Source organism: Saimiri boliviensis, chromosome 19, assembly GCF_048565385.1.
Source record: "Saimiri boliviensis isolate mSaiBol1 chromosome 19, mSaiBol1.pri, whole genome shotgun sequence".
Classification (NCBI taxonomy): domain Eukaryota; kingdom Metazoa; phylum Chordata; class Mammalia; order Primates; family Cebidae; genus Saimiri; species Saimiri boliviensis.
The window spans coordinates 44,550,776-44,562,419 of NC_133467.1; positions in this window are offsets into that span (position 1 = coordinate 44,550,776).

Genomic DNA, 11,644 nt, shown 5'->3' on the forward strand with positions numbered 1-11,644 from the left:
GTTAAACTGATGTGTGTTTGCAGCAGTTCAGAAACCCTTTCTTTGGAGAGTGCAGAAACAGTCATTTCCAGCCCTAGACACGCATATAAGAGTTAGCAGTAAGAATGCGTTTAAAACACAGAAGACCCACTTCTTACGAACTCTTCTGCTGTGTGTTGGTTCCTTTTAGGAAGTTGCATCTATGTTTAGATTCAGCGAGGTACAAACACGTTTCATCTAAAAGTTGCGTTTGGACATTCCAGAGTGGATGGGACAACAGGCTGTAAAGAGAAATACCTTGCTCTAAAACCAAAACGGAACTATCTAGCAGAATGGTTGTCAATGTGTGTATTCAACTTCCAGAGTTATACTTATGTGTGTTTGCAGCAGTTTGGAAACCCTTTCTTTGGAGAATGCAGAAACAGTCTTTTCCCGCCCTAGAGATGCTTATAAGAGTTAGCAGTAAGAATGCGTTTAAAACACAGAAGACCCGCTTCTTACGAAATCATCTGCTGTGTGTTGCTTTCTTTTAGGACGTTGCATCTATGTTTAGATTCAGGAAGGTAGAAAAACGTTTCTTCTAAAAGCTGAGTTTGGACATTCCGGAGTGGATGAGAGAACACGCTGTAAAGAGAAATACCTTCCTCTAAAACCAAAACGGAGCTATCTAGCAGAATGGTTGTCAGTGTGTGTATTCAACTTCCAGAGTTAAACTGATGTGTGTTTTCAGCCGTTCGGAAACCCTTTCTTTGGAGAATGCAGAAACAGTCTTTTCCCGCCCTAGAGACGCTTATAGGAGTTAGCAGTAAGAATGCGTTTAAAACACAGAAGACCCGCTTATTACGAACTCATCTGCTGTGTGTTGGTTCCTTTTAGGTAGTTGCATCTATGTTTAGATTCAGCGAGGTAGAAACACGTTTCTTCTAAAAGCTGCGTTCGGACATTCCAGAGTGGATGGGAGAACAGATTGTAAAGACAAATAGCTTGCTCTAAAACCAAAACGGAGCTATCTTGCAGAATGGTTGTCAATGTGTGTATTCAGCTTCCAGAGTTAAACTGATGTGTGTTTGCAGCAGTTCAAAAACACTTTCTTTGTAGATTTTAGAAACAGTCATTTCCAGCCCTAGAGACACATATAAGAGTTCGCAGTAAGAATGAGTTTAAAACACAGAAGACCCGTTTCTTACAAACTCATCTGCTGTGTGTTGGTTCCTTTTAGGAAGTTACATCTATTTTTAGATTCCGTGAGGTAGAAGCACGTTTCTTCTAAAAGCTGCGTTTTGACATTCCAGAGTGGATGGGAGAACAGGCTGTAAAGAGAATTACTTTGCTCTAAAACCAAAACGGAACTATCTAGCAGAGTGGTTGTCAATGTGTGTATTCAAACTCCAGCGTTAAACTAATGTGTGTTTGCAGTAGTTCACAAACCCTTTCTTTGGAGAATGTAGAAACAGTCATTTCCAGCCCTAGAGACGCATATAAGAGTTCGCAGTAAGGATGCGTTTAAAACACAGAAGACCTGCTTCTTACGAACTGATCTGCTGTGTGTTGGTTCCTTTTAGGAAGTTGAATCTATGTTTAGATTCTGCGAGGTAGAAACACGTTTCTTCTAAAAGCTGCGTTTGGACATTCCAGTGTGGATGGGAGTACAGGCTGTGAAGAGAAATACCTGGCTCTAAAACCAAAACGGAGCTATCTAACAGAATGTTTGTCAATGTGTGTATTCATCTTACAGAGTTAAACTGATCTGCGTTTGCAGCCGTTCAGAAACCCTTTCTTTGGAGAAATTAGAAACAGTCATTTCCAGCCCTCGAGACGCATATAAGAGTTAGCAGTAAGGATGCGTTTAAAACACAGAAGACCCGCTTCTTACGAACTGATCTGCTGTGTGTTGGTTCCTTTTAGGAATTTTCATCTATGTTTAGATTCTGCGAGGTAGAAACACGTTTCTTCTTAAAGCTGCGTTTGGACATTCCAGAGTGGATGGGAGAACAGGCTGTGAAGAGGAATACCTTTCTCTAAAACCAAAACGGAGCTATCTAGCAGAATGGTTGTCAATGTGTGTATTCAACTTCCAGAGTTAAACTGATGCACGTTTGCAGCAGTTCAGAAACCCTTTCTTTGGAGAATGTAGAAACAGTCGTTTGCAGCCCTAGATACGCATGTAAGAGTTAGCAGTAAGGATCCGTTTAAAGCACAGAAGACGCGCTTCTTACGAACTTATCTGCTGTGTGTTGGTTCCTTTTAGGAAGTTGCATCTATGTTTAGATTCCGCGAGGTAGAAACACGTTTCTTCCAAAAGCTGTGCTTGGACATTCCAGAGTGAAAGTGATTTCAGGCTGCAATGTGAATTATCTAGGTCTAAAACAAAAATAGAGCTATCTACCGGAATGTTTTTCAATGAGTATATTCAGTTTACAGAATTAAACTGATGTGTGTTTGCAGCAGTTCAGGAACCCTTTAATTGGAGATTATAGAAACTGTCATTTCCAATGATATAGTGGAATGTAAGAGTTAGCAGTAAGAATGCCTTTAAAACACAGAAGACCCGCTTCTTACAAGCTGTTGTGATGTGTGTTGGTTCCTTTTAGGAAGTTGCATCTATGTTTAGATTCAGCGAGTTAGAAACACGTTTCTTCCAAAAGCCCAGTTTGGACATTCCAGAGTGAAATGGAGTTCAGGTTGCAATGTGAAATATCTGCCTTTAAAACAAAAACGGAGCTATCTAGCAGAATGATTGTCAATGTGTGCTTTCAACCTTCAGAGTTAAACTGATGTGTGTTTGCAGCAGTTCAGAAACCCTTTCTTTGCAGAATGTAGAAACAGTCATTTCCAGGCCTATAGTCGCATATAAGAGTGAGAAGTAAGAAAGCCATTAAAACATAGAAGACCCGCTTTCTACAAACTGATCTGCTGTGTGTTGTTTCCTTTTTGGAAGTTGCAACTTTGTTTAGATTCAGCGAGTTAGAAACACATTTTTTCCAAAAGCTGCATTTGGACCTTCCAGAGTGAAAGGTAGTTCAGGCTGTTATGTGAATTATCTGACTCTAAAACAAAAGCGGAACTATCTAGTAGAATGGTTGTCTATGTGTGCATTCAATTTACAGAGTTAAACAGATTTTTTTTTGCAGCAGTTCAGAAATCCTTTCTTTAGAGAATGCAGAAACAGTCATTTCTAGCCCTATAGTGTCTTATAAGCTTTATCAGTAAGAGTGTCTTTAAAACACAGAAGTCCCGCTTCTTACAAAGTGTTGTGATGTGTGTTCGTTCCTTTTAGGAAGTTGCATCTGTGTTTATATTCGCGAAGTAGAAACACTTTTCATCCAAAAGCTGCATTTGGACATTCCAGACTGAAATGGAGTTCAGGTTGCAATGTGAAATATCTGGATCTAAAACAAAATTGGAGCAATATAGCAGAATGGTTTTCAATGTTTGCATCCATCCGACAGAGTTAAACTGATGTGTGTTTGCAGCAGTTCAGAAACCCTTTCTTTGGAGAATGTAGAAACAGTCATTTCCAGCCCTATAGTGCAATATAAGATTTAGCAGTAAGAATGCCTTGAAAACACAGAAGACCTGCTTCTTACAAACTGATCTGCTGTGTGTTGTTTCATTATAGGAAGTTGCATCTATGTTTACATTCAGCGAGTTACTAACACGTTTCTTCCAAAAGCTGCGTTTGGGCATTCCAGAGTGAAAGTGAATTCAGGCTGCAATGTTAAATATCTGGCTCTCAAACAATAATGGAGCTATCTGGCATAATGGTTATCAATGTGCGCATTTAACTTACAGTATTAAACTGATATGTGTTTTCAGAAGTTCAGAAACCCTTTCTTTGGAGAATATAGAAAGAGTCATTTCCAGCCCTATAGTTTAATATAACATTTAGCAGTAAGAATGCCTTTAAAAAACAGAAGACCAGCTTCTTACACACTGATGTGATGTGTGTTGGTTCCTTTTAGGAAGTTGCATCTATGTTTACATTCAGCGAGTTAGAAACACGTTTCTTCCAAAAGCTGCGCTTGGACATTCCAGAGTGAAAGGGAGTTCAGGCTCTAATTTGAAATATCTGGCTCTAAAACAAAAGCGGAGCTATCTAGCAGAATGGTTATCAGTGTGTGCATTCAATTTACAGAGTTAAACTGATGTGTGTTTTCAGCAGTTCAGAAACCCTTTCTTTAGACAATGTAGAAACAGTCATTTCCAGCCCTATGTGGGCATTTAAGAGTTTGCAGTAAGAATGCCTTGAAAACACAGAAGACCCGCTTCTTACAAACTGATCTGTTGTGTGTTTGTTCCTTTTAGGAAGTTGCATCTATGTTTAGTTTCAGCGAATTATAACCAGCTGTCTTCCAAAAGCTGCGTTTTGTCATTCCAGAGTGAAAGGGAGTTCAGGCTGTAATGTGAAATATCTGGCTCTAAAACAAAAATGGAGGTATCTAGCAGAATGGTTGTCAATGTGTGCATTCAACTTAGAGTTAAACTGATGTGTGTTTGCAGCAGTTCAGAAACTCTTTCCTTGGATAATGCAGAAACAGTGACTCCCAGCCCTATAGTGGCTTATAAGAATTAGCAGTAAGAATGATTTTAAAACTCAGAAGACCCGCTTCTTAAAAACTGATCTGTTGTGTCTTGATTCCTTTTAGGAAGTTGCAACTATGTTTACATCCAGCGAGTTAGAAACACGTTTCTTCCAAAAGCTGCGCTTGGACATTCCAGAGTGAAAGTGAGTTCAGGCTGTAATGTGAAATATCTAGCTCTAAAACAAAAATGGAGCTATGTGGGCAGCAATAGCCTCCATTTTGTGATCTGTTGAGGTTTGCACAAGTTAAGTTTCAGTTCCTGCTTCCTGCCGACATGTTTCAGTTTAATGTTTCCTGTTGACAAGTTACAGTCTTTTTTTCCTCGCTGATAAATTTCAGTAATGTTTCAGTTTCTGTTTCTCCGTTGAATGTTTCAGTTCCTGTTTCTCCACTGAATGTTTCAGTTTCTGTTTCCTGCTGGTAAGTTTCAGTTTTTGAAACTTAGGAAGGCCGGAATTTCCCTACTGCAAGCTTCCTTTGCCCCGCCTCCCTGCCTGGCCTATTTAAGCTGTGAGTTCAGCAACAATAAACGAGACTTGATCAGACTCCTGTCTTTTCTCCATTCTTCGTGTCTCCTGCCCATCCATCCCCACTCCCTCCTTTCGAGTTCCTGTTGTTGTCCTGCAGGTCGGGACAGTCTGGCGCCCAATGTGGGGCTCGAAGTAAGAGGGACACAGTGAGGGACGTCGTCGAAACCGGTGGATTGAAGGACGAAATCCAGAGTAGGGGTCACCGCGGGAACCTGCTGTGGCCTTGCTCTCTGGTAAGTGGACGACGATATTATGGGTCAGGAAATTAGTAAGCATGAGTTGTTTGTAGAAGAACTCAGCATAGCATTAAAGGCGCGAGGAGTAAAGGTGGAAGTAAACCGGTTAATTAAATATTTTGATTATATTAAGGACGTTTGTTCCTGATTCCCTCAAGAAGGAACCATAGATCAAAGATGTTGGAAAAGAGTAGGGGATGCCCTAAAAGATTATTATGATGCTTTCGGGCTTCAAAAGTTCCCTGTAATTGCTTTCTCATACTGGAATCTAATAAATGAGATCATTAACCGAAAACATGACGATCCAGTCATTGCTAATCTCATAACCCAGGGGGAAACTTGCCTGAGAGACTCATGTAAAAATTTGTCCGATAAAAGCCCCCCCTTTAAAGAAAATTTGTTAGTTTTGGAAAAACCAGAACCCAAAGAGGGCAAGGAGAAAAAGTCAGGGGAAGCTGACTTAATGTCATTTAATAGCAACTCTGGTAAAGAGGAACAGAAACCCGCAGAGAGCGGTGGGCCTTTGTGTTCCTTAGAGAAATTTGCTGAATGTGTAGCCGCAGGCCTTAAAAAAAAATTAGCTAATCCAAAATATTGAAAGAGGATTGTATGGCTAGCCAGTCGAGCCAATAATTCAGAGGACAAAAGCATTGATTGGGATGATCTTGAGGATGAAGCGGCTCGATACCAAAATTCTGTGATCTGAGTTGGATATATTTGAAGGTATTTTGTAAGTTACGTTCAAGGCTAACACCTGTGCTTTGTGTAGTGTAAATAAGACCTTGTGTTTATGAACTTTTCAGCTAATTTGCTTTTTTTTTTCCCCCTTACATGCCAAGTGATGTTCAGGTTTTGAATGTTTTTGTATCAGTTTTTTCCTTTGTAAATGCCATTAACATTGTTACTTGAGGTCTTGCTTAATCACTTTTGTTGTCCTGAGGACTTGAATTTACAGTGCATCAGATTTGTTGCTAATTTTGTCTGTAGATAGTCTAGCTTCAGCTGTTTATGGTGATGCTACATTTTCGTTTATAAATATGTTTGTGGTATAAAAAAATAAGTATAACCAAGTTTGGCTGGAATTAATATCCCTGGGCACCCTGAAACAGGGTGGTGTATATTTGTGTACAACCCGGCCTCCCTTCCCCTGTAGCCATACCTCTGGGATTCTACAAAGTTATTTTAGACTTAAAAGACTGTTTCTTTACTATTCCTCTCCATCCAGAGGATTGTAAGCGTTTTGCTTTCAGCCTTCCCGCAATTAACTTTAAAGAGCCTATGAAGAGATATCAATGGAAGGTTTTGCCTCAGGGCATGGCCAACAGTCCTACCTTATGTCAGTCATATGTGGCCATCGCCATTGCCAAAGTTAGAAAAGATTGGAAGGATGTATACATAATCCATTATATGGATGACATACTTTTAGCAGCAGCAAAAGAGGAAGTGGTCTTGTCTTGTTTCAAAAGTCTACAAACTGCCCTTACTGCTAGTGGATTAGTCATAGCCCCAGAGAAGGTGCAACTTACTGATCCCTACACTTAGCTAGGATTTCAGTTAAGTGGAACTTGCCAATCAACTCAAAAGGTGCAACTCAGGCTAGACTGTTTAAAAACCCTCAATGATTTTCAAAAATTATTAGGAGACATAAACTGGCTGTTACCTTATCTAAAATTATGAAAGCTGATCTCAAGCCCCTATACGATACATTGGTAGGGGATCCCAGTCCTACTTCTTTAAGACAACTCACCCCTGAAGCAAAATCAGCTATTGATTTAGTTAACCAAGCTATCAATAACCAAACCATCACCTTTTTCGATATTGACAAACCACTCCAATTTATTATATGTCATACCTCATTATCTCCCACAGCTGTGTTCTGGCAAACTGCTCCTCTTATGTGGATCCATCTTCCTAATATGCCCACTAAAGTCATGGAACCTTACTACCTTATGGTAGCCAGTCTAATTACCAAAGGAAGAACCCTAGGCAAGGAATATTTCGGACAGGAACCTAACAACATTGTCCAACCTTATACCAAACAGCAGATCCATTGACTCATGCAAACTACTGAAGCATGGCCCATTGCACTCGCCTCATATACTGGCAACCTCGATAATCATTATCCTCCCAATAAGCTTCTAGATTTTGCCAACAGACATGATTTCGTTTTTCCTAAAAATACCAGACTTCATCCCCTTCCAAATGGAATTACCATTTTCACTGACGGGGCATCCACAGGGCTTGCAGCCTTTGTTACCCCAAACCAAACTATCAGCTTTCAATCCCAATCTTCGTTTGCCCAATTAGCAGAGCTACATGCAGTTATAGCTGCATTTTCCATGTTTCCCAATGATCCTCTCAATGTTTATACAGACAGTGCGTACATTGCTACCTCTGTCCCAAAGTTAGAAACAGCCCCATTCATAAAACACACCTCAACTGCTGCAAAACTATTTTCTCAACTACAAAAGCTATTAATTTCCAGAACACAACCTTTTTACATTGGGCATTTACGTGCTCATTCAGGCTTACCCAGTCCATTAGCCTCTGGAAATGCCAAGGCAGACCTAGCCACCCGTGTTCTGTTAGTTCAACTCCCTAACACCCCTCTAGCTCAAGCACAACATTCGCACAACTTGCATCATCTTAATGCTCAATCCTTGAGACTACTTCATCACATAACTAGAGAACAAGCCCGACAAATAGTAAAGTCCTGCACACAATGTGCACCTCACTTACTGGTCCCACATCTTGGAGTTAACCCTCGAGGCATCCTACCTAACGCCCTTTGGCAAATGGATGTCACCCACATGCCAGAATTTGGAAATCCTAAATACGTTCATGTCTGCATTGATACTTGTAGTGGATATATCTTTGCCACTTTACAAACTGGAGAAGCCACAAAACATGTTATTGCTCATCTTTTAACTGCCTTTGCATCCCTGGGGTGTCCACGTAAAATCAAAACTGACAACGGGCCTGGTTATGTCAGTACAGCCTTCATTCAATTCTGTACTCACCTAAACATTCAACATGTTACAGGCATCCCATACAACCCCCAGGGACAAGGCATAGTAGAAAGAGCTCATCTCGCCATAAAAACCACTCTAAATAAAATAAAAAAGGGGGAATGATATCCCCATAAGGGATCACCAAAAAACCTTTTATCACACTCCTTATTTATTTTAAAATTTTTAACACTGGATCAAGAAGGACACTCTGCTGCCAATCGACACTGGCATTTTGAATCCAAAAGCCATTATGCATCGGTAATGTGGAAATATCCCATGATGGGTGCATGGCATGGCCCAGACCCGGTCCTGATTTGGGGTCGAGGATCGGTGTGCATTTATGCCAAGGAAGTCGATTCGGCCAGGTGGCTTCCCGAGAGACTTGTAAAGCAAGTAGATACCAAAAAATCTGAAAAACCAACTCCACCCAGGGATGACACCGAGCCCTGAGGGTCTTCTATCTTTTCCCTTTTTAGGAGTCAACGACATGGTATTATTTATCCTGATTGCTTTCCCTCCTTGTCTTACTGTCTATCGGTCCTGTTATACTCAGCAAACTCAGGAGCTTCTCAAGATCACAAATTGAGGCCATAAAGAAGCAGCCCATTCAGGCCCATTACCACAGGCTGGAGATGGCAGACCTAGAGATGGAGCTTGATACCTTTCCTCTCAGGTCACCCGGTGAGCTGAACCGGTTAGCAAATGACGGGCAACTGAGGAGCATGAGTAAGGACACTCCGCCTAAGATAGGGAGGAAGACGTTTTTCCCCTCCCCATGACGGATAGGGAGTCAATGTTCTCTCATGTGGGGTCCTCTGACCTAAGACAGGCACAGTTCCCACGGGCATAACTACCCCTCAGCCTAATTTCTAAATAAAATAAAAAGGGGGGACCTGTGGGCAGCAATAGCTGCCATTTTGTGATCTGTTGAGGTTTGCACAAGTAAAGTTTCAGTTCCTGCTTCCTGCCGACAAGACTCAGTTTAATGTCTCCTGTTGACAAGTTTCAGTCTTTGTTTCCTCGCTGTTAAGTTTCAGTAATGTTTCAGTTTCTGTTTCTCCGATGAGTGTTTCAGTTTCTGTTTCTCTGATGAATGTTTCAGTTTCAGTTCCCATTTCTCCGCTGAATGTTTCAGTTTCTGTTTCCTGCTGGTAAGTTTCAGCTTTTGAAAGTTAGGAAGGCCGGAATTTCCCAAATGCAAACTTCCTTTGCCTCGCCTCCTTGCCTGGCCTATTTAAGCTGTGAGCTCAGCAACAATAAACGAGACTTGATCAGACACCTGTCTTGTCTCCATTCTTCGTGTCTCCTGCCCATCCATCCCCATTCCCTCCCTTCCAGCTCCTGTTGTTGTCCTGCAGGTTGGGATAGAGCTATCTAGCAGAATGTGTGTCAATGAGTATATTCAGTTTACAGAGTAAAACAGATGTGTGTTTGCAGCAGTTCAGAAACCCTTTAATTGGAGAATGTAGAAACAGTCATTTCCAATGCTATAGTGGCATATAAGAGTTAGCAGTAAGAATGCCTTTAAAACACAGAAGACCCGCTTCTTACAAACTGATGTGATGTGTGTTTATTCCTTTTAGGAAGTTGTATCTATGTTTAGATTCAGCGGGTTAGAAACACGTTTCTTCCAAAAGTTGTGATTGGACATTCCAGAGTGAAAGGGAATTCAGGCTGTAATGAGAAATACCTGGCTCTAAAACAAAAACGGAGCTAAATAGCAGAATGGTTGTCAATGTGTGCATACAAGTTACAGAGTTAAACTGATGTGTGTTTGCCGCAGTTCAGAAACCCTTTCTTGGAGAATGTAGAAACAATCATTTCCAGCCCTAGAGTGGCATATAAGAGTTTGCAGTACGAATGCCTTGAACACACAGAAGACCCGCTTCTTAGAAACTGATACGCTGTGTGTTGTTTCGTTTTAGGGAGTTGCAACTATGTTTAGATTCAGCGAGTTACAAACACGTTTCTTCCAAAAGCTGCGTTTGGACATTCCAGAGTGAAAGTGAGTACAGCTGCAATGTGAAATATCTGCTCTAAAACAAAAATGGAGCTATCAAGCAGAATGTTTGTCAATAAGTGTATTCAGTTTACAGAGTTAAACTGATGTGTGTTTGCAGCAGTTCCTAAACCCTTTAATTGGAGAGTGTAGAAACAGTCATTTCCAACGCTATAGTGGCATGTAAGAGTTAACAGTAAGAATGCCTTGAAAACACAGAAGACCCGCTTCTTACAAACTAATGTGATGTGTGTTGATTCCTTTTAGGAAGTTGCATATGTATTTAGATTCAGCGAGGTAGAATCACGTTTCTTCCAAAAGCTGCGTTTGGATATTCCAGAGTGAAAGGGAGTTCAGGTTGCAATTTGAAATATCTGGATCTAAAACAAAAACGGAGCTATATAGCAGAATGGTTGTCAATGTTTGCATTCAAACTACAGAATTAAACTGATGTGTGTTTGCAGCAGTTCGGACAAACTTTCTTTGGAGAATGTAGAAACAGTCATTTCCAGGCCTATAGTGGCATATAAGTGTTAGAAGTAAGAAAGCCTTTAAAATACAGAAGAACCGCTTCTTACAAACTGATCTGCTGTGTGTTGTTTCCTTTTTGGAAGTTGCAACTATGTTTAGATCCAGCGAGTTAGAAACACGTTTCTTCCAAAAGCTGCGTTTGGACATTCCAGAGTGAAGGGGAGTTCAGGCTTTAATGTGAAATATCTGGCTCTAAAACAAAAGCGGAGCTATCTAACAGAATGGTTGTCTGTGTGTGCATTCAATTTACAGAGTTAAACTGATGTGTGTTTGCAGCAGTTCAGTAAAGCTTTCTTTAGAGAATGTAGAAACCGTCATTTCCAGCCCCATAGTGGCATATAAGAGTTACCAGTAAGAATGCCTTGAAAAAACAGAAGACCCACTTCTTAGAAACTGATATGATGTGTGTTGGTTTCTTTTCGGAAGTTGCATCTGTGTTTAGATTCAGCAAGGTAGAAACACGTTTCTTCTAAAATCTCCATTTGGACATTCCAGGGTGAAAGGGAGTTCAGGTTGCAATGTGAAATATCTGGCTATAAAACAGAAACGGAGCTATATAGCAGAATGATTGTCAATGTTTGCATTCTAAAAGATAAAAGGAGATATCTAGCAGAATATTTGTCAATGTGTATATTCAACTTAAAGAGTGAAACTGATGTGTGTTTGCAGCAGTTCGGAAACCCTTTCTTTGGAGAATGAAGAAACAGTTATTTCCAGCCCTATAGTGGCATGTAAGTGTTAGCAGTAAGAATGCATTTAAAACACAGAAGACCCA